This window comes from Mus caroli, unplaced genomic scaffold (assembly GCF_978045245.1).
Source record: "Mus caroli unplaced genomic scaffold, Mus_caroli_1 scaffold_2, whole genome shotgun sequence".
In the NCBI taxonomy this organism is placed as follows: domain Eukaryota; kingdom Metazoa; phylum Chordata; class Mammalia; order Rodentia; family Muridae; genus Mus; species Mus caroli.
This window is the reverse complement of record NW_028227257.1, coordinates 118,697,948-118,718,146: the sequence shown is the minus strand read 5'-3', so window position 1 is coordinate 118,718,146 and position 20,199 is coordinate 118,697,948. Positions and strand designations below refer to the sequence as shown.

At 37.8% G+C, this 20,199-nt stretch overlaps 1 protein-coding gene across 12 annotated transcripts in view; it reads left to right on the top strand.

The window, feature by feature from the left end:
* Nucleotides 1–20,199, top strand: part of Slc4a10 (solute carrier family 4 member 10) — a 458,674-nt gene that overhangs the window by 103,931 nt on the left and 334,544 nt on the right. For 10 of the 12 annotated variants that reach the window (XM_085834843.1, XM_085834838.1, XM_085834841.1 and 7 more), the window contains 2 exons: nucleotides 445–610; nucleotides 2,870–2,933. The gene's annotated coding sequence lies outside the window, so the exon portion shown is untranslated. The remainder of the gene's footprint in view (nucleotides 1–444; nucleotides 611–2,869; nucleotides 2,934–20,199) is intronic. The other 2 variants (XM_085834836.1, XM_085834839.1) reach the window with 2 other exon arrangements.

The following is a 20,199-nucleotide window of genomic DNA, read 5'->3' as shown; positions in this document are numbered from 1 at the left end:
CTTCTGTGTTTCTGAGTATATCTCATTGATATTTTAAACATTCCCTTTTCCCATAATACCTTATGATATTTCTAATGTATTGCTATATTTTTAAGAAGCTCATATACAATAACACTTTATTTTTATGCTGTCTAAATCTTTTATTTAAAGACATCTGGTATGTTTGGCTCAGTGGACAAAATATGACAGTGCTGAAAAGTAGTATTAGCAATTCTTATGACTTTCTACATATTTTAAGATGTTTATGGCAGAAATTATATACTGTGGTAGATGGAGCAGCAGACTAAGAAAAAAACATCTATCATTGATATGCTACTGCTTACTTGTTTGTGACCTTGAGAAAACCAGAAACACTTTTTATTATCTCCAATATATGCATATTAGGCATGGTGTGATTTTAAACATAATTTTACCTCTCATCAAGAAAATTTCTCTTTGCAACAGATGGACACCACTACAGAAAACTACAACCATTAAAAAAATGCATTGTGGAGCCCAGTCCCAATAGACACATCTACAGAGCACTCTCACACCTACGGCTTAGGGATCATTTATGGAAGAGATGATAAGAAGATTTTAAGAGCCAGAGGATCATGGAATTTGTGCTATAGTAAGTAATAATAAGTATTGTATTAGCTGTGTGATTGTGTCTCTTAATAATATCAAAGCTACACCCATTAAAATCTTACCATGAAAATGATTGGGGAAACATGACCTGGTACCAGTGGATTTACCAACATGTTTGGGGAAAGCCCATGAGGCCTTAACCCTATAGGAGGAACTATAGACAACATAGGAGAGCTGAGAGTCAGAGAGATGGTCTTTATCAGGGAATGGCACACCAATCTCTTGTCAAGTGTCAAATAATCAGCCTTAAAAACATTCATACAATTGACATTATAATTATATTAATATTGTAATTATATTTTTAATCTCAAAAAATAAAATAAAAATTATAATATCTTTTCCCTTCTGTTTCCAATGTGGCTTATTTGGAAAGGACCCCTATATGATTAGTAGCAACTTTTTGTTTGAACTCCTTCTTGAATTATAAAAATTATGAAAACTAACACTGAGCTGAATTTTTGTATGTTTATGTGGTACATGTGCATGTCTATGTGTTTGTTATGTATGTTTGGAGGCTTGGGGTCAGTGTTGGGTATCTTCCTCCATTTCTTTCCACCTTACTATGAGACAGGGTCTGGAGTCTACTGATTGGCATGTCTGGCTGACTATTAAGTTAAAAAGATCCACCTTTCTTCACTCCACCCCCAGCAGTGGAATCATAGACACCTGAATTTCACACTTTTCCTGTGGGCGATGAAGATATGAATTCAGCTCTATACATGCCTAGTAGATTTACCAACCACAATTCCCCCCTTCTAAAAATACTGTATTAGTTATCCAGTTAATCCTGAGTTAGTATTAATCTAAATTTGAAAAAAAAAGTTAGAAAATGGCAGCTGGATTTCTAGTTATATTTTTAATTTATAAGTATTAATTGATTAGGTACTAATTCTGATAAACTATAATAATGAATGAATGATATTGTATGAGACACAAACAAGAACCAGGTTATATTTTGCTAGTCAAGCTTGTATACTGTTCTCTGCTAGATGAAAATATATCAATTCAAATGGTTAGAACAGTAATAACATTAGTGATTTGTTTAAACTTTGAAAGTCTTCATGTGATTTTGACAGTGATAGGCTAAAAGGACTTGTATCCACAAAACCGAATTCACTCAGATATGCATTGCTGTAGACGGACCTCACTTGGGTCCTCGATCCACAGGAAAACTCGTCTTGGTTCCGGGTTACAGGCAAGCAAGGAGTTGGCTCAGACGACAAACAGACACGGACACAGAGAGAGTATGTATCTGAATGTATTTTTTCCAAGCAAACACCAGACTTTTAATACAGAGGAAATACAAGAAAGCTAGGCAAATACATCTGCCACAGTACATGGCACAAAACAAAGAAAGTGCATACATAAAGGCTGGGGGAGCCAGGCCATGTTTACAACTGAGATAGGGAACAACCCTTAATTAAGATCAGCTAAACACAGGAGCCAGGTGAATGCTCTGGTGCAATGCTAGTCTATTGTTAAACCCACCACCAGGGGTCCTTTAGTAAATTCCTGATAGTGTTATTCCTCTGGGCCTAGTGAAAAACCGTGCACCAGGGGAATTCTGTTCTACTAACCCTTTCATGAATAATATTATAATTCTTTCTAAAACCACAACCCACCTATTTCCTAGGCCATTGTGTATTCCTGTGTATGTGTGTGACTCGACTATTGTTCTAAGTAATTACTATGTAGACTAGCCCTGAGCTTTCTAGCTTTTATTCAAGTAAATTGTAATGTCTGATTATTTTCACTGTCTCTACTAGAGGTAAATTTGAATGTTACTGAATAGGTAACATTCTTACTGAATTCCAAGCTCAGGGTCGGGTCAAGGACTTTCTAGAACATTGGAACACCAGTGGAGGCTTAGCTATATGCCAAAATCAATCCTTAAAGGCACTTATAATAAAACAATACTGAAAGAGAGCACACAGATCCATACACCAGACTAACTCGGGGACAGGTTAGAGCATACATGCTATGGGAATGCCAAGGTTCCAGGAGGCTAAGTTTCAGTGAAACTCTTTGCCTCAGGACTGCTTCCAAGTGTCTAGGCCTGTCAGGCGAGTCACTACTGGAGTGGATGTAGCAATGCATGATTCAGGTGAGTTCCTGGATTTGTACAGTAATTCGTTATAAACATTTCACAGTCAGATGGAGAACTTCCTTAAAAGGGGAATACTTTTCAGTTACTGTGTATTGATTATCATTGTGAATATATATATATATGTTTTTATTTAAGTTACAGATGACAGATTCAGACTAGATGACAGGATAACCTGTGATCATTGGAAGTTTTTCAGGTGGTATGTTATTTATTTATTTATTTATTTAAGTTGAAGTGATGTTAAAATGTTGCATGCTTTGTAGAAGTGCATGAGAAGAGGGATGCTGGGTTTTTATTTTATTCACATTATTCATGCCAAATAAATTTTTCTTTCCTCACAAAGTTGTACTATCTTTACATCTTTAAGTCTGTTGCCTTTCTAAGCATAATACCAAAGGCAAAAATTACGAATAAAAAAGTGATAGATTTACCATAAAAAATTTAAATCTTCTGTTTGTCAAAGTTCAATATAAACAGAATAATTGACCATTGGGAAGAATGGTGTAATACCTACAGTGAACCAAGGGTGCAAACCATGAAAACTACTCAAAGTCCAAAAGCGCAGCACTGTCTGTAGCTCTAAGAACTGGAATTATGCTTATTGTTCAGATAAAGAAATTGAGATTTAGAGCTGTCTTTACTCACTAATGAATTATAAGATAAACACTTGGATTGTCTGGCTCCTGAGACAATGTTTTTAACCTGTAAACCATACATATAAATAATCCTATAGGTTGAAAGACTTATACCAAGTACTGATAATGATGTTCTCTAGCTAGCAAGAGTATTAAGATTTTGGTTTTACTTTTCTAAATTTTGACAGCAAAGGAAGTATAAGGTTTCTTCAAGTTACCTTTTGTTATATCAAATTTTTTAAAGCATCGTTAGGTATTTGCAAAAGAAAAGTGTCACACTTTTCATCCTCTTTTCATTCTTGATGAATGGTACACAGTGGGTAATTATCTTGGTTTAAAAATGACCAGTGGTTAGTATGTTATTGTTAGGTCAGCTTGAATGATATGTCATTTATAATTTCTATGTGAAAATTTTCTGGTCTCATTTGTTAAGCAAATCATATGTCTTTCTTTCCTTAATTTTTTCATACTTCTATTTATCTTCGGTTTGCGATTGTTTGTGCTGTATATTTTACCCCTCCCCACATTCATTCTGTTATAACACAGTTTCTAGGGTTCATCTTTTCTTTTCCCTACACAAATGAAAATTTTGCTATTCTACTGGCACAGGACTTTTTGTGAAAATGTGTAACATTATATAACTAAACTGTTCATAATTCATTTAATTTCATTATTTGTTTACTAACTTGCATTGTTACATTTTGATTTCTGTAAACATTGAACCTTTTAGTTACGATCTTTTTAAGTGGTTGGAATTTTTCCTTTTGAGAAAATAATCTCTCTCTCCTCTGATTTCAGTCAGTCAGTTTATATTTGGAAGCATGGCACAGTTCTAGATGATTCAATCTGAAAGAACAAAAAAAGATTGCTGGCATGCATTTCTCCCGAGTGAAGCTCCAATAGATGCTTAGAGCATGATGAGTTTTCTATCTCTGTTAGGTGCATCGTGAAGTGCAAACCAGGCAGGGATCAGAGAACTTGAACTAATGGCATTATATTGTAAGAAAATAAATATTCTGAGGCTGCAGTACATGTCTGAATTATGATAGGTTTTGGTGTTTTGACTTGTTGTAGTTCTAGGATGTGAACACTGAGTGGCACTAAAGTCTAGGTCACAGATGAAATATTAATCCAAAATTTAAGATTCAGGGGTCTATTGATAGGTAAAATGACTTTGGAAAGTACAAATGGAATTTCTTAAAAGTATTTTGAGCATAAATAAAGAAGATACAAATGTTAGTTTTATAAGCAGCGTTTTGAGGAACTGGAGCTTAACTTGTGTCTGCAATTTGTTAGAGGGGCAAAAGGCAAACTGCTTTGAAACATCAAAGAGAGCCTCTTTACACTTGTCTCTGAGGATTTCCCACTCTCTTCCTATTTGTGAGGAGGAAGAATACATTCTTAGAAGAGATCTACAGCTAGAGTGAACCTTGAAGTATGTGGAATTACAAATGCTTCTATGCCTAGATTTGTCATTACACAGTAAATATCACTTCTAGAATCAAACCTAAGAGACAAATTCTGTGTGTTTGTACATTTTTCTGAATTTGGTAGTTTTCAATGGAATTGAAATAAAATTAGAAATTGGTAATTGGGATTTGGTTATTTTAGAAGAAAAAAGATTCTTAAGTTTTGCTAGTTCTCTGAACTTGAACAAGTAAGAAAAAGAAAAAGCACACATTCTGGAGAGAACAGTTAGAGGTGTTTGTCATCAAGTCTGATTACTGGACCCTAGGACTGTCCTCCACATATGCATCTGCTTGCTCTTACACACACACACATGCATATATACACGTATGCACACACATATATAAGTACACACACATTGTAAAAAAAAGTACAAAATAGCAGGCTTTCTTGTGCCCTTTAGATTATTCCTTCCACTCCTGCTCCCTGCTCCTTTGTCCTTCCTCTCACCATCCCCATTCACACATCTGCCCACAGTGGTCCTCTTCCTATTTCTACATTATGTCCTTCCTCTCACCATCCCCATGCACTTGTCTGCCCACAGTGGTCCTCTTTCATTTCTACATTATGTGTTTTATTACCTTTCCTAGTGCACGCACTCAAAGCTTATTTCCCATCTCATAGGCCTCTTTCTAGTTTTTTTGTTCTCTGCCAACACCTAAAAATACAACTTTAACATTTAGAAACCAGAATTAGCATATGAAAAGATACATGAGGTATTTGTCTATTTTAATCTGAATATAGTAGTTTCTAATTCTATACATTATTTTGAAAATTTCTCAATTTTTCTTTATATTTATGCCCTTGGGTTCATTACCCACATTCTCATTATCCATTCACTTATGATGGACGTATAGCTGATTCCATGTCCCAGCCATTGTCCAAAGAGAAGCAGTGACTATGGATGTGCAAGTCTCTCTAGGCTGTAGTCATTTGGGGTTCTATCCAGGAGTGGTACAGCTGGCTCCCCTTTTAGTATTGAGCCTCCACATTGATCTCTATAGTGACTGTAAATTTTACTCTCCCACCAGTAACAATTAGGGATTACTTCTCGTCAACATCCTTGCCCATATTTGTTGTAATTGCCTTTCTTGATTCTGACTGGGATGAGAAGGAACCTCAAAGTAGCTTTAATTTTCATTTCCTGGATGAGCAAAAATGTTGGATACTTAAAAATTATGCTTTGACCATTTGTATTTCAGTTAGTGACTCCATTTGTAAATTCTTTGAGTTAGTTCTTATGTCACTAAGTTCTAATTATTGATTATTGTTATGACATATATCCTAGAGTGATTGGCACATGTGTTCCTTTAGTCATTTCAGTATTTCATGTTTTAAATTAAGGTATTTAATTCTGTTTGAATTGATGTTTTTATGTGTGAAAACTGAGAGATATGAAACTAATTTCATTCTTTGGCAAGTATATATCCCATTTTCCAGGTTGTCTTTTGCCCAATATATATCTTTTAATACCCTTTATAAAAGTTAGGTGTTTATAGGTGTGCTGGTTTATCTCTATTATGTTCAGCTGCTCTGTGTGTCTTATTTTTGTGTCAGTATTACATTGTCTTTGTCACTATAGTTTGTAGTACAGTTTGAGATCAGATAATGCAATACCTTGACCTATGTTCTTTCTGCTTTGGATTGCTTTGTCTACCCATGATCATTTGTCTTTCCATATGAATTTTAGGATATCCTTTAATAGATCAAATGTCATTGGAATATAATCGATACTCCATTTAGTCTGTAGACTACTTTTGGGGTAAAGCCATTTTCATAATAGTAATTCTGACAATACAGTAGTGTAGGTTTTTCTATCATTTAATGTCTTCTTCAATCTTTATATTCAATGTCTTCAAGTTTTTCATGTAGAGGTATTTCACCTCTTTGCTAGGCTTATACCTGCATTTTTAAAAAAATCAACTGTAAGGCATTTATTTTTAAAAAGGTTCATTTTATTTATATGAGTACTGTACACTGTAGCTGTCTTCAGACACACCAGAAGAGGGCCTCGGATATCATTACAGATGGTTGTGTGCCACCATGTGTTTGCTGGGAATTGAACTCAGAACCTTTGGAAGAGCAGTCGATGCTCTTAACCCCTGAGCCATCTCTCTAGCCTCCTATACCTGCCCTTTTAAAACAATTTATTGTTAGTGTATATAAAAGTTACTTATTTTTTATGTTGATTATGTGCCTTGCATATTTTTCATACTAATTTATTTATTCACTTTACATACATACCAGTGGAAGCCCCCTTTTTCCATTTCTCTAAGTTCCACCCTCACAAATTCCCCCCCCCCATTAATCCTCCTTTTCTCCTCAGAGAAGGGAAAGCCCCCTTACTTTCCAAACTCTCTGGGAAATCAAGTTGCATCAGGACTAAGTATCCTCTCTTTCAGAGGCCCAGCTAGGCAGTCCAGGTAGGGGAAGAGGATTCAATGGCATGCAACAGAGTCCGAGACAGCCCCCACTCCAGTTGTTAGGGGACCCACCTGAAGACCAAACTGTACATCTGCTACAAATGTGTAGGGTGCCTAGGTCTAGCCTCTGCATTCTCTTTGCTTGGTGGTTCAGTCTCTGTGAGTCCTCATGGGGCCAGGTAAATTCACTGAAAGTTTTCTTGTGGTGTCCTTGACCCCTAAGAGTTGCTCAATCTTATCTCCAAGTCTCCCAAATGAGTCCCTGAGCTCCACCTAATGTTTGACTGTGGGTCTCTGCATCTGTCTCCATCAGCTGCTGGATGAAGGCTCTCCGGAAACAGTTATGCTAGGCTCCTGTCTGCAAGTATAACAGAGTATCATTAACAGAGTCAGGGGTTGGCTCTTCTATGGGATGGGTCTCAAGTTGGGGCAATTATTGTTGGCCACTTCCTCAATCTCTGCTCTGTCTTTATCTCTGTACATCTTATAGGTAGGAAAAAATTGTGGGTTAAACGTTTTGTGGGTTGGTTGATGTCCCCCTTCCTCCACTGGAAATCCCACCTGGCTACAGGGGGTGGCCACTTTAATCTCCATATCCCCTGCTGCTAGGGGTCTCAGCTAGGGTCATCCCCATAGACTTTGGGAGCCTCCCCATAGACTTTGGGAGCCTCCCCCTTCCCAGGTCTCTGTCTAGTCCTAGAGATATCCCCCCCCACACACACACACAATTTCGGTTCCCCCATCCTTGTTCTCTTCCTCATCCCCTCTCCTACTTCTTACAACCATTTCCAATGTCTATTTTATTTTTCCTTTTTCCCTTGGGTCCTCCTTTTTACTTAGTTTCCTTGGGTCTGTGAATTGTAGCATAACTAACTTGTACTTAATGGATAATGTACATTAGCTATATCACACATTTGTATGTGTATGTGTATATGTATATGAATCTATATCTATATATCATACTGAAGTTTGTTCCATCAGTTCCAAGACTCTTCGGAGCTTTTACCAGGAAGGGACATTGAGCTTAACGCATATATAGAGTTGATTATGTGACTTCTGTTTTAATTCTATCAATATAGTATGTTATATTTATGTTTCATGTATATAGGACCAACTTTACAACCACACTTGAATATAGCTTGCAAGTATTTCTTTAAGACTTTTTGCATCAATGTTTGCCAGGGAGATTGCGGTTAGTTTTTCTCCTCTTTTCTTTTCCGTTCCTTCATTGTTCCTTCTTTACATTCTTCCTTTATTTTCTTTTTTAAACACAGTTTCCTCCCTTCCTTTTTTGCACTACAGTTTGCGAAGGTCACCTTTGAAAGCTTGATGGAATTCACTAATAAAACCATTTGGTTTAGGGCTTTTCATTTTGTTAAGATGTTAAATTACTGTTGCAGTCTCTTCCGGCCTGACCAGCACCAGAGTAGCTAGAGCGCAGGGCCTGCTGACACCCGCCAGCTACCCACGACCCCCGCCACAGGATTTTGAGACTTGTGGTGAGTGGAACACAGCTTCTGCTCCAGTCCAATCACGCAGGAACTGAGACTGCTTTGGTTGGGGAGGCAGAAATCCGGCCTGAGTAGGGCCACAAGCCTGTTCCGGTCAGAACAGCACCTGGGTAGCTAGGGCGCAGGGTCAGCAGACACTCGCCAACTACCCATAACACCCGCCACAGGATCTTAAGACTTCTGGTGAGTGGAACACAGCTTCTGCTCCAATCCAATTGCGCGCTGGACTTGAGACTGCATTAGTTAGGGAAGCAGAAAACCCGGCCTGAGTAGGGCCACAGGCCACTTCCGGCCTGACCAGCACCCGGTTAGCTAGAGCGCAGGGTCGGCTGACACCCGCCAGCTACCCACGACCCCCGCCACAGGATTTTGAGACTTCTGGTGAGTGGAACACAGCTTCTGCTCCAGTCCAATCATGCGGGACCTGAGACTGCTTTGGTTGAGGAGGCAGAAATCCGGCCTGAGTAGGGCCACAAGCCTCATCCGGTCTGACCAGCATCGGGGTAGCTAGAGCGCAGGGTCGGCTGACACCCGCCAGCTACCCAAGACACCCGCCACAGGATTTTGAGATTTTGGGTGAGTGGAACACAGAGTCTGCTCCAATCTTTAAACAGTGACAACGATAACAACTAACCCCAGAGATTACCAGATGGCGAAAGGTAAATGTAATAATCTTACTAACAGAAACCAAGACCACTCACCATCATCAAAACCCAGCACCCCCACTTCACCCAGTCCAGGGCACCCCAACACACCGGAAAAGCTAGACACGGATCTAAAAGCATATCTCATGATGATGGTAGAGGACATCAAGAAGGACTTTAATAACTCACTTAAAGAATTACAGGAGAACATGGCAAAGAGTTACAAGTCCTTAAAGAAAAACAGGATAACACAATCAAACAGGTAGAAGTCCTTAAAGGAAAACATGATAACACAATCAAACAGGTAGAAGTCCTTAAAGAAAAACAGAAAAACACATCCAAACAGATCATGGAAATGAACAAAACCATACTAGACCTCAAAAGGGAAGTAGACACAATAAAGAAAACCCAAAATGAGGCAACACTGGAGATAGAAACCCTAGGAAAGAAATCTGGAACCATAGACACGAGCATCAGCAACAGAATACAAGAGATGGAAGAGAGAATCTCAGGTGCAGAAGATTCCATAGAGAACATCAGCACAACAATCAAGGAAAATGTAAAACGCAAAAAGATCCTAACTCAAAACATCCAAGAAATACAGGACACAATGAGAAGACCAAACGTACGGATAATAGGAGTGGATGAGAATGAAGATTTTCAACTCAAAGGACCAGCAAACATCTTCAACATAATTATAGAAGAAAACTTCCCAAATCTAAAGAAAGAGATGCCCATGAACATACAAGAAGCCTAGGGAACTCCAAATAGACTGGACCAGAAAAGAAATACCTCCCAACACATAATAATCAGAACAACAAATGCACTAAATAAAGATAGAATACTAAAAGCAGTAAGAGAAAAAGGCCAAGTAACATATAAAGGCAAGCCTATCAGAATTACACCAGATTTTTCACCAGAGACTATGAAAGCCAGAAGATCCTGGACAGATGTTATACAGACACTAAAAGAACACAAATTCCAGCCCAGGCTACTATACTCAGCCAAACTCTCAATTATCATAGACGGAGAAACCAAAGTATTCCATGACAAAACCAAATTCACACATTATCTCTCCACGAATCCAGCCTTTCAAAGGATAATAACAGAAAAAAAACAATACAAGGACAGGAACCACGCCCTAGAAACAACAAGAAGGTAATCCCTCAACAAACCTAAAAGAAGACAGCCACAAGAACAGAATGCCCACTTTAACAACAAAAATAACAGGAAACAACAATTACTTTTCCTTAATATCTCTTAATATCAATGGACTCAACTCCCCGATAAAAAGACATAGACTAACAAACTGGCTACACAAAAAAAAGACCCAACATTTTGCTGCTTACAGGAAATTCATCTCAGAGAAAAAGATAGACACTACCTCAGAATGAAAGGCTGGAAAACAATTTTCCAAGTAAATGGTAGGAAAAAACAAGCTGGAGTAGCCATTCTAATATCTGATAAGATTGACTTCCAACCAAAAGTCATCAAAAAAGACAGGGAGGGACACTTCATACTCATCAAAGGTAAAATCCTCCAAGAGGAACTATCAATCCTGAATATCTATGCTCCAAATACAAAGGCAGCCACATTCATTAAAGAAACTTTAGTAAATCTCAAAGCACACATTGCACCTCATACAATAATAGTGGGAGACTTCAACACACCACTTTTACCAATGGACAGATCATGGAAACAGAAACTAAACAGGGACACAGGGAAACTAACAGAAGTTATGAATCAAATGGATCTGGCAGATATCTACAGAACATTCTATCCTAAAACAAAAGGATATGCCTTCTTCTCAGCACCTCATGGTACCTTCTCCAAAATTGACCACATAATTGGTCACAAAACAGGCCTCAACAGATACAAAAATATTGAAATTGTCCCATGCATCCTATCAGATTACCATGGACTAAGGCTGATCTTCAATAACAAAATAAATAATAGAAAGCCAACCTTCACGTGGAAACTGAACAACACTCTTCTCAATGATACCTTGGTCAAGGAAGGAATAAAGAAAGAAATTAGGACTTTTTAGAGCTCAATGAAAATGAAGCCACCACATACCCTAACTTATGGGACACAATGAAAGCATTTCTAAGAGGAAAACTCATAGCTCTGAGTGCCTCCAAAAAGAAACTAGAGAGAGCACACATTAGCAGCTTGACAACACACCTAAAAGCACTAGAACAAAAGGAAGCAAATTCACCCAAGAGGAGTAGACGGCAGGAAATAATCAAACTCAGGGGCGAAATCAACCAAGTGGAAACAAGAAAAACTATTCAAAGAATCAACCAATCAAGGAGCTGGTTCTTTGAGAAAATCAACAAGATAGATAAACCCTTAGCCAGACTCACTAGAGGGCACAGGGAAAGCATCCTAATTAACAAAATCAGAAATGAAAAAGGAGACATAACAACAGATCCTGAAGACATCCAAAACACCATCAGATCCTTCTACCAAAGGCTATACTCAACAAAACTTGAGAACCTGGATGAAATGGAGAAGTTCCTAGACAGATACCAGGTACCAAAGTTGAATCAAGATCAGGTTAATGATCTAAACAGCCCTATATCCCCCAAAGAAATAGAAGCAGTCATTAATAGTCTCCCAACTAAAAAAAGCCCAGGACCAGATGGGTTTAGTGCAGAGTTCTATCAGACCTTCATAGGAGATCTAATCGCAGTTCTTCACAAACTATTCCACAAAATAGAAACAGAAGGTACTCTACCCAACTCATTCTATGAAGCCACAATTACTCTGATACCTAAACCACAAAAAGACCCAACAAAGATAGAAAACTTCAGACCAATATCCCTTATGAATATTGATGCAAAAATCCTCAATAAAGTTCTTGCTAACCGAATCCAAGAACACATCAAAACAATCATCCATCCTGACCAAGTAGGTTTCATCCCAGGGATGCAGGGATGGTTCAATATACGGAAATCCATCAATGTAATCCAGTATATAAACAAACTCAAAGACAAAAACCACATAGTCATCCTGTTAGATGCGGAAAAAGCATTTGACAAGATCCAACACCCATTCATGATAAAAGTCTTGGAAAGATCAGGAATTCAAGGCCCATACCTAAACATGATAAAAGCAATCTACAGCAAACCAGTAGCCAACATCAAAGTAAATGGTGAGGAGCTTGAAGCAATCCCTCTAAAATCAGGGACTAGACAAGGCTGTCCACTTTCTCCATACCTATTCAACATTGTACTTGAAGTCCTAGCCAGAGCAATTCGACAACAAAAGGAGATCAAAGGGATACAAATTGGAAAAGATGAAGTCAAAATATCACTCTTTGCAGATGATATGATAGTATATATAAGTGACCCTAAAAATTCCACCAGAGAACTCCTAAACCTGATAAACAGCTTCGGTGAAGTAGCTGGATATAAAATTAACTCAAACAAATCAATGGCCTTTCTCTACACAAAGAATAAACAGGCTGAGAAAGAAATTAGGGAAACAACACCCTTCTCAATAGTCACAAATAATATAAAATATCTTGGCGTGACTCTAACTAAGGAAGTGAAAGATCTGTATAATAAAAACTTTAAGTCTCTGAAGAAAGAAATTATAGAAGATCTCAGAAGATGGAAAGATCTCCTATGCTCATGGATTGGCAGGATCAACATTGTAAAAATGGCTATCTTGCCAAAAGCAATCTACAGATTCAGTGCAATCCCCATCAAAATTCCAACTCAATTCTTCAACGAATTAGAAAGTGTAATCTGCAAATTCATCTGGAATAACAAAAAACCTAGGATAGCAAAAACTCTTCTCAAGGATAAAAGAACCTCTGGTGGAATCACCATGCCGAACCTAAAGCTTTACTACAGAGCAATTGTGATAAAAACTGCATGGTACTGGTATAGTGACAGACAAATAGACCAATGGAATAGAATTGAAGACCCAGAAATGAACCTACACACCTACGGTCACTTGATCTTCGACAAGGGAGCTAAAAACATCCAGTGGAAGAATGACAGCATTTTCAACAAATGGTGCTGGCACAACTGGTTGTTAACATGTAGAAGAATGCGAATGGATCCATTCCTATCTCCTTGTAATAAGGTCAAGTCTAAGTGGATCAAGGAACTTCACATAAAACCAGAGACACTGAAACTTATAGAGGAGAAAGTGGGGAAAAGCCTTGAAGATATGGGCACAGGGGAAAAAATCTTGAATAGAACAGCAATGGCTTGTGCTGTAAGATCGAGAATTGACAAGTGGGACCTCATGAAACTGCAAAGCTTCTGCAAGGCAAAAGATACCATCAATAAGACAAAAGACACCATCAATAAGACAAAAAAACCACCAACAGATTGGGAAAGGATCTTCACCTATCCTAAATCAGATAGGGGACTAATATCCAATATATATAAAGAACTCAAGAAGGTGGACTCCAGAAAGTCAAATAACCCCATTAAAAAATGGGGCTCAGAACTGAACAAAGAATTCTCACCTGAGGAATACCGAATGGCAGAGAAGCACCTGAAAAAATGTTCAACATCCTTAATCATCAGGGAAATGCAAATCAAAACAACCCTGAGATTCCACCTCACACCAGTCAGAATGGCTAAGATCAAAAATTCAGGTGACAGCAGATGCTGGCGAGGATGTGGAGAAAGAGGAACACTCCTCCCTTGTTGGTGGGATTGCAAGCTTGTACAACCACTCTGGAAATCAGTCTGGTGGTTCCTCAGAAAATTGGACATAGTACTACCGGAGGATCCAGCAATACCTCTCCTGGGCATATATCCAGAAGATGTCCCAACCGGTAAAAAGGACACATGCTCCACTATGTTCATAGCAGCCCTATTTATAATAGCTAGAAGCTGGAAAGAACCCAGATGTCCCTCAACAGAGGAATGGATACAGAAATTATGGTACATTTACACAATGGAGTACTACTCAGCTATTAAAAAGAATGAATTTATGAAATTCCTAGCCAAATGGATGGACCTGGAGGGCATCATCTTGAGTGAGGTAACTCAATCACAAAGGAACTCACACAATATGTATTCACTGATAAGTGGATATTAGCCCAAAACTTAGGATACCCAAGATATAAGATACAATTTGCTAAACGCATGAAACGCAAGAAGAATGAAGACAAAGTGTGGACATTGTGCCCCTTCTTAGAATTGGGAACAAAACATCCATGGAAGGAGTTACAGAGACAAAGTTTGGAGCTGTGATGAAAGGATGGACCATCTAGAGACTGCCGTATCCAGGGATCCATCCCATAATCAGCTTCTAAACGCTGACACCATTGCATACACTAGCAAGATTTTGCTGAAAGGACCCAAATATAGCTGTCTCTTGTGAGACGATGCAGGGGCCTAGCAAACACAGGAGTGGATGCTCACAGTCAGCTATTGGATGTATCACAGGGCTCCCAATGGAGAAGCTAGAGAAAGTACCCAAGGAGCTTAAGGGATCTGCAACCCTATAGTTGGAACAACGTGATGTACTAACCAGTACCCCGGAGCTCTTGTCTCTAGCTGCATATGTATCAAAAGATGGCCTAGTCGGCCATCACTGGAAAGAGAGGCCCATTGGACTTGCAAACTTTATATGCCCCAATATAGGGGAATGCCAGGGCCAAAAGAATGGGAATGGGTGGGTAGGTAAGTGGGGGGCGCTATGGGGGACTTTTGGGATAGCATTGGAAATGTAATTGAGGAAAATATGTAATAAAAAATATTAAAAATTAAAAAAAATAAATTACTGTTGCAATCTGGATTTTTTTAATGGATCTTTTAAATTGCTTGTATATTTTGTCTTTAATTTCAGTCAGTCATATGTATTTAGAAATGTATCCAACTTTTCTTGATTCTGGAACTTTTTGTTATTTATATATTCAACATATTCTCTGATGCCTTCTGGATTTTATTAGGGTGTGTAGTAACATCTCCCTTTTCGTCTCTGGTTTCATTAATTTAAAACTTTTTATTATTATTTTGGTTATTTTGGTTGGGCCTTGCTGAATCTTTGCTAATTTTCTCAAAAACCTATTTTTTTATTTTCCTTTGAACTGTGTCTATCTTTATTGCTCAAAATGGTTAACTTCTGCTAAGGGAACATATATAAAAGAAGTCAACAAAATCTTTCCTGTTATTGCTTTTAAAAAGTCTATTTTTTTGTTTGATGAATTGCACGTATTGTTGTTATACTGTTTTATTAATCTGTACTCACATATTTGTACATATATATCTCTATATCTACATATTAATATATATTTATATTGACATATTAATGTAGATGTATTTTAACTCTCTGATGTGTTTGCGTTTGCTTTCCTTTTGTTTTTCTAGAACCCTGAGATATACCATTAGATTATCTACTGAGAGCTGTATGATATATGTTACTGTGTTATATGATATATATATATATATTCATATGTTATATGATATATATATATATATATATATTCCTTTTTTATTTTCTTTATACCAGTGTATTATATGTCCTTTCTTTTGAGAGTTCCTCTCCATGCCTCTTAGGAATTTGCTGACACTTATGGCTGTTTAAAAGAAACACACATCTGAGGAGTCAAAGCCAAAATTCATAGAGTAGAGAATGAATGTGACATCTCATCTGTCTTTCTGGGCCAGGGTTACTTATGTTTTTAGTTCTATCAATTTACCTGTGAATTTTAAAGTTTTATTTTTCTTAATAGCTGAATAATATTCCATTGTGTAAATATACCACATTTTATTATCTATTCATTCAATTATGAACATCTTGTCTGTTTTCACTTGTTGGCATTGTGAGGACAGGCAATGATCATGGTCAGGCCCTCCCTGAGGACAGGGAACCCACTGATCTGTAGGGAACATGTGGAGGAGTGCTGAGGTGGGGACCACCAAGGTAGAACTAATGCGAAGTAATTTGGTTGGGTAGGTTGGTGAGAACAGGAAACTCAAGGGCCATCAGATTATGTAGGGAGATGCTGGGGGCAGCTGTCTAAGAAATCTTTATATTATTCTGGTATATAGATGTTTAAAATAGGCATTCAAGCCTATTCAGCACATGCTGAAAGTAAAAAATAAATATGTATAATATTTTTAAAAACTCCTTTGATAATTTTGTGGTATATTCTGCTCATATTCATTGCTTTCCCCACCCCCAGTTCCTCTCAGATTCTCCTTATCTTACCACACATCCAATTTCATGCTCTTTCTTTTTACAAAAATATTTTAAAGCTATTAAATCTATTCTTCTGTACATGTAAAATTGTATCATCATGAATAGAAATGAAAGCAAAATTCAATACTAAGGAGATAGATGTGCTAATTTAATTTTGTTTGAACAATTAAATCTTGGCTGTATATTTGATACTGTAGGATCTTGAGTCAAATTCTTACTATCTTCACATTCAATTATATGACCTCACTTGGCGTCATGATCCAGAGTTTAAGAAGTTTATGTGTATTGATCAATTAAAGCCTGAATGAAAGCCTTCCAAATCAGGAATGAAAGGAGTCCTGAGTCTGCCATTTCTGTCAATGTACTACAACTTTCAACTATGGTATTTAGGCAAAGAAAAAAAAGAGTCTATCCAAGCTAAAAGCTGCACCTCCTGTGAGATAAATTAGACTCACATAGAAAATACTAAAAAATATACAAAAAGTCTCCAACTAGTTGAGCTAATAATACAAGTCAACTAATTTTATAGTAGCTCAACATACATACACATACACCACATCAGTTATATTTTTGGCACTATCAATAAATTTTAAAAATTTATAAAACTGCCATAACACCCCAAAGAAGAAATTTTTTAGAAGTAAATTTATCTAAGAAAACTATAAAATACCATTGGCTGTTCTAGTTAATGTATATGAGGACAAATAGTTGGAATCTTAGAGTCAGTCTGAATTAATATGCCTGGTAAATGTCAATCTCAAACCAAGCAGGCACGTGGAGCTCCAGTAACAGAAAGGACATTGGATCATAGAAGGCAAAACACTTGGAAAAAGCCAGAAATGAGGTAGACAGCTTATTAATGGATAACTGTCTAGTCCTAAGTTCAATAGACAGTTTAATCTTGAAAATGGATCATACTTAGTTACCATAGTACAAAGGCTGACCTTAATTTTGAAGCAGTGTATTGACATCGAATAATAGTTTTCAAGAGTTTTCCATTGATTTAGAGCCAGTGTTAAGTTTGACTTTTATAAGATTTGTTGGTAGAAGTGGAAAATAATAATGAAAAGTAGCAAGAATGAAGTATGTGTCTGAAATATATAAAGACAAATTCCAAACACTGTACATCTGCATTTTTTCTACATAATATATGATGCAATAATGTGTACATATACGATGTTTATTAAGTTCAAATTTTATTGTTAAATGTCTAGCATCAATACCTATTAAATTATTGCATTTTTATAAAATATTATTTATACAAATTGTGTGCCTATACTGGCTACTTTTTGCTAATTGGACACAAGCTATGATCATCTAAGAAGAAAGAACCTCAATTGAGAAAATTTCTTGTTCAGGGTGGCCTGTAGGACAGTTTGCTGGGGGAATTTTCTTTATTAATGATTGTTGTGGATGGGCTCAGCCCCTTGTGAATGGGGATACTTTTGTGTAGGTCTGATTTTGGAAGGTTTGTTCTATACAGCTGCCTCTTCTTGACTTTTTCTTTTACCACCATAACCTCCTATTCCTCTCCTCTCCTCTCCTCTCCTCTCCTCTCCTCTCCTCTCCTCTCCTCTCCTCTCCTCTCCTCTCCTCTCCTCTCCTCTTAAGTTATTTATTTACTTTAAATTGCTAACTCAGCTTCCCCTTTCTCCTCTCCTTTTCATACCCTCCATCAACCTCTCCTCCCCATCTCCTCAGAAAAGGGGAGGTCTCCCATGGATATCAACCAGCCTTGGCATATCAAGTTGCCGTAAGACTAGATATATCTTCAGCTGTTGAGGCTAGGCAGCCCAGTTATGGGAAAGTGATCCAAATGGCAGGCAATGTAGTCAGAGAGAGCCCCTGGTCCCTCTTTAGGAGTCTCACATGAAGACCAAGCCACACAGCTGCTACAAATGTACAGATGGCCTATGTACAGATGTGCCATCCCTTGCATGCTCTCTGATTGGCATTTCAGTCTTTATGAGTCCCTGTGGGCCCAGGTTGGTTCGTTGCATAGGTTTTCTTGTAGTGTCCTTGACCTCTGGCTCCTTCAATCATTCCTCCTACTCCTTCTTCCACAGGATTCGCCAAGCTCCATTTAATGTTTGACTGCGAATCTTTGCATCCGTTTCCATCAGTTTCTGGTGAAGCCTCTCTGATGATGGTTATGCTAGGCACCTGTCTGCAGGTATAGCAGAGTAGCATTAATAGTGTCACGGGTGGGCTCCCTCTCATTGAGTCTCAATCTGGGCCAGTCATTGGTTGGCCCTTCCTCAAATTCTGCTTCATCGTTTACCCCCCCCCCCCCCACACACACACACATCTGATAGGCAGGACAAATTATGGGTCTAAGGTTTTGTGGCTAGGTTGGTATCTCAATCCCTCCATTGGACGTCTTGCCTGGTTACAGGAGATGGCTGATTCAGGCTCCATATTCCCCATTACTAGGAGTCTTAGTTAGAGTTGCCCTTATAGAATTCTGGGAGTTTCCATTTTCCTAGGTTTCTAGCTTGTTCCAGAGATGAGCTCTCCCAATTCCAGTTCTCTCTTCTTCCCCACACTTGATCCCTCTTCTTCCCCTCCCCATCCCACCTCCCACACAGGTCCCTCCCTTCATCCATCCCCATGTCTATTTTATTTCTCCTCAGTGAGATTCAAGCATCTTCCCTTGGGCCCTTCTTGTTATTTAGCTTTTCCATTAATACTTTAATAGAAAAGTATTTCTATTAATCTTAGAAAATGTACCCTTTAAAATATACTCACGTTACCTAATTTCTTTCTGAATAAGTTATATCATTTAACAGATAGATTTATGCATTTCACTGGCCCTACACTCTCTAGAATGAAATAGACCTCCCCTAAGGAATGAAGTTGGGGCCTTGTACCTATTAGGAAAGCAGTGTAATACTTAGGTAACATCTTTATGCCTTTTTAAAAACTTTTAAGTCAGGTTTTCAATAAATTCCATACTTTGGCCTTGAAATGATGATCTTCATTCCTGAGCCTTCAGAGTAGCTATGTTTATCATATGCCATATATGCCATAACAGGTACAGTATCTTCATATTAAAAATGTATGCATGTAGTTCTTTATGCATCCAATTTTCAAATGTCATACTGCATCTGGTAATACCTCTTTTAGATTTTGTATAAAATTGTTATTGTAGTTTGATAATTCCTCCATTAGATTATAAGAAAGGAATCTATCCTTTGCTTGTATTTAACAATGGTCATTTCTGGGACTACAGAGATGCTGTGCTGGTTAAGACTGTTTACTTCTCTTGCAGAGGACCTGACTTCTATTCCTACTTCCCACATGAGAGTTCCCAACTACTTGTACCTCCACTCTGGGTGATTTAATGCTGTCTTCTGGCATCCATGAGCACCTGCATGTATGCTACACATAAAGTCTGCTGGCACATGCACATACAAAATGATAAATAAAAAAAAATGAAATTAGTGTGCAGGGAGGCTACTGATTTGAATGTGTCAACTTTGTATCTTGCCAGTTTGTTCTAAAGCTTTTTGGTGGATTCTTTAGGGTCTCTTCTATATAGAACCGTATTATCTACAAATAGGGACACTATGACTACTTCTTATTTGTATTCCCCTGATTTCTCGG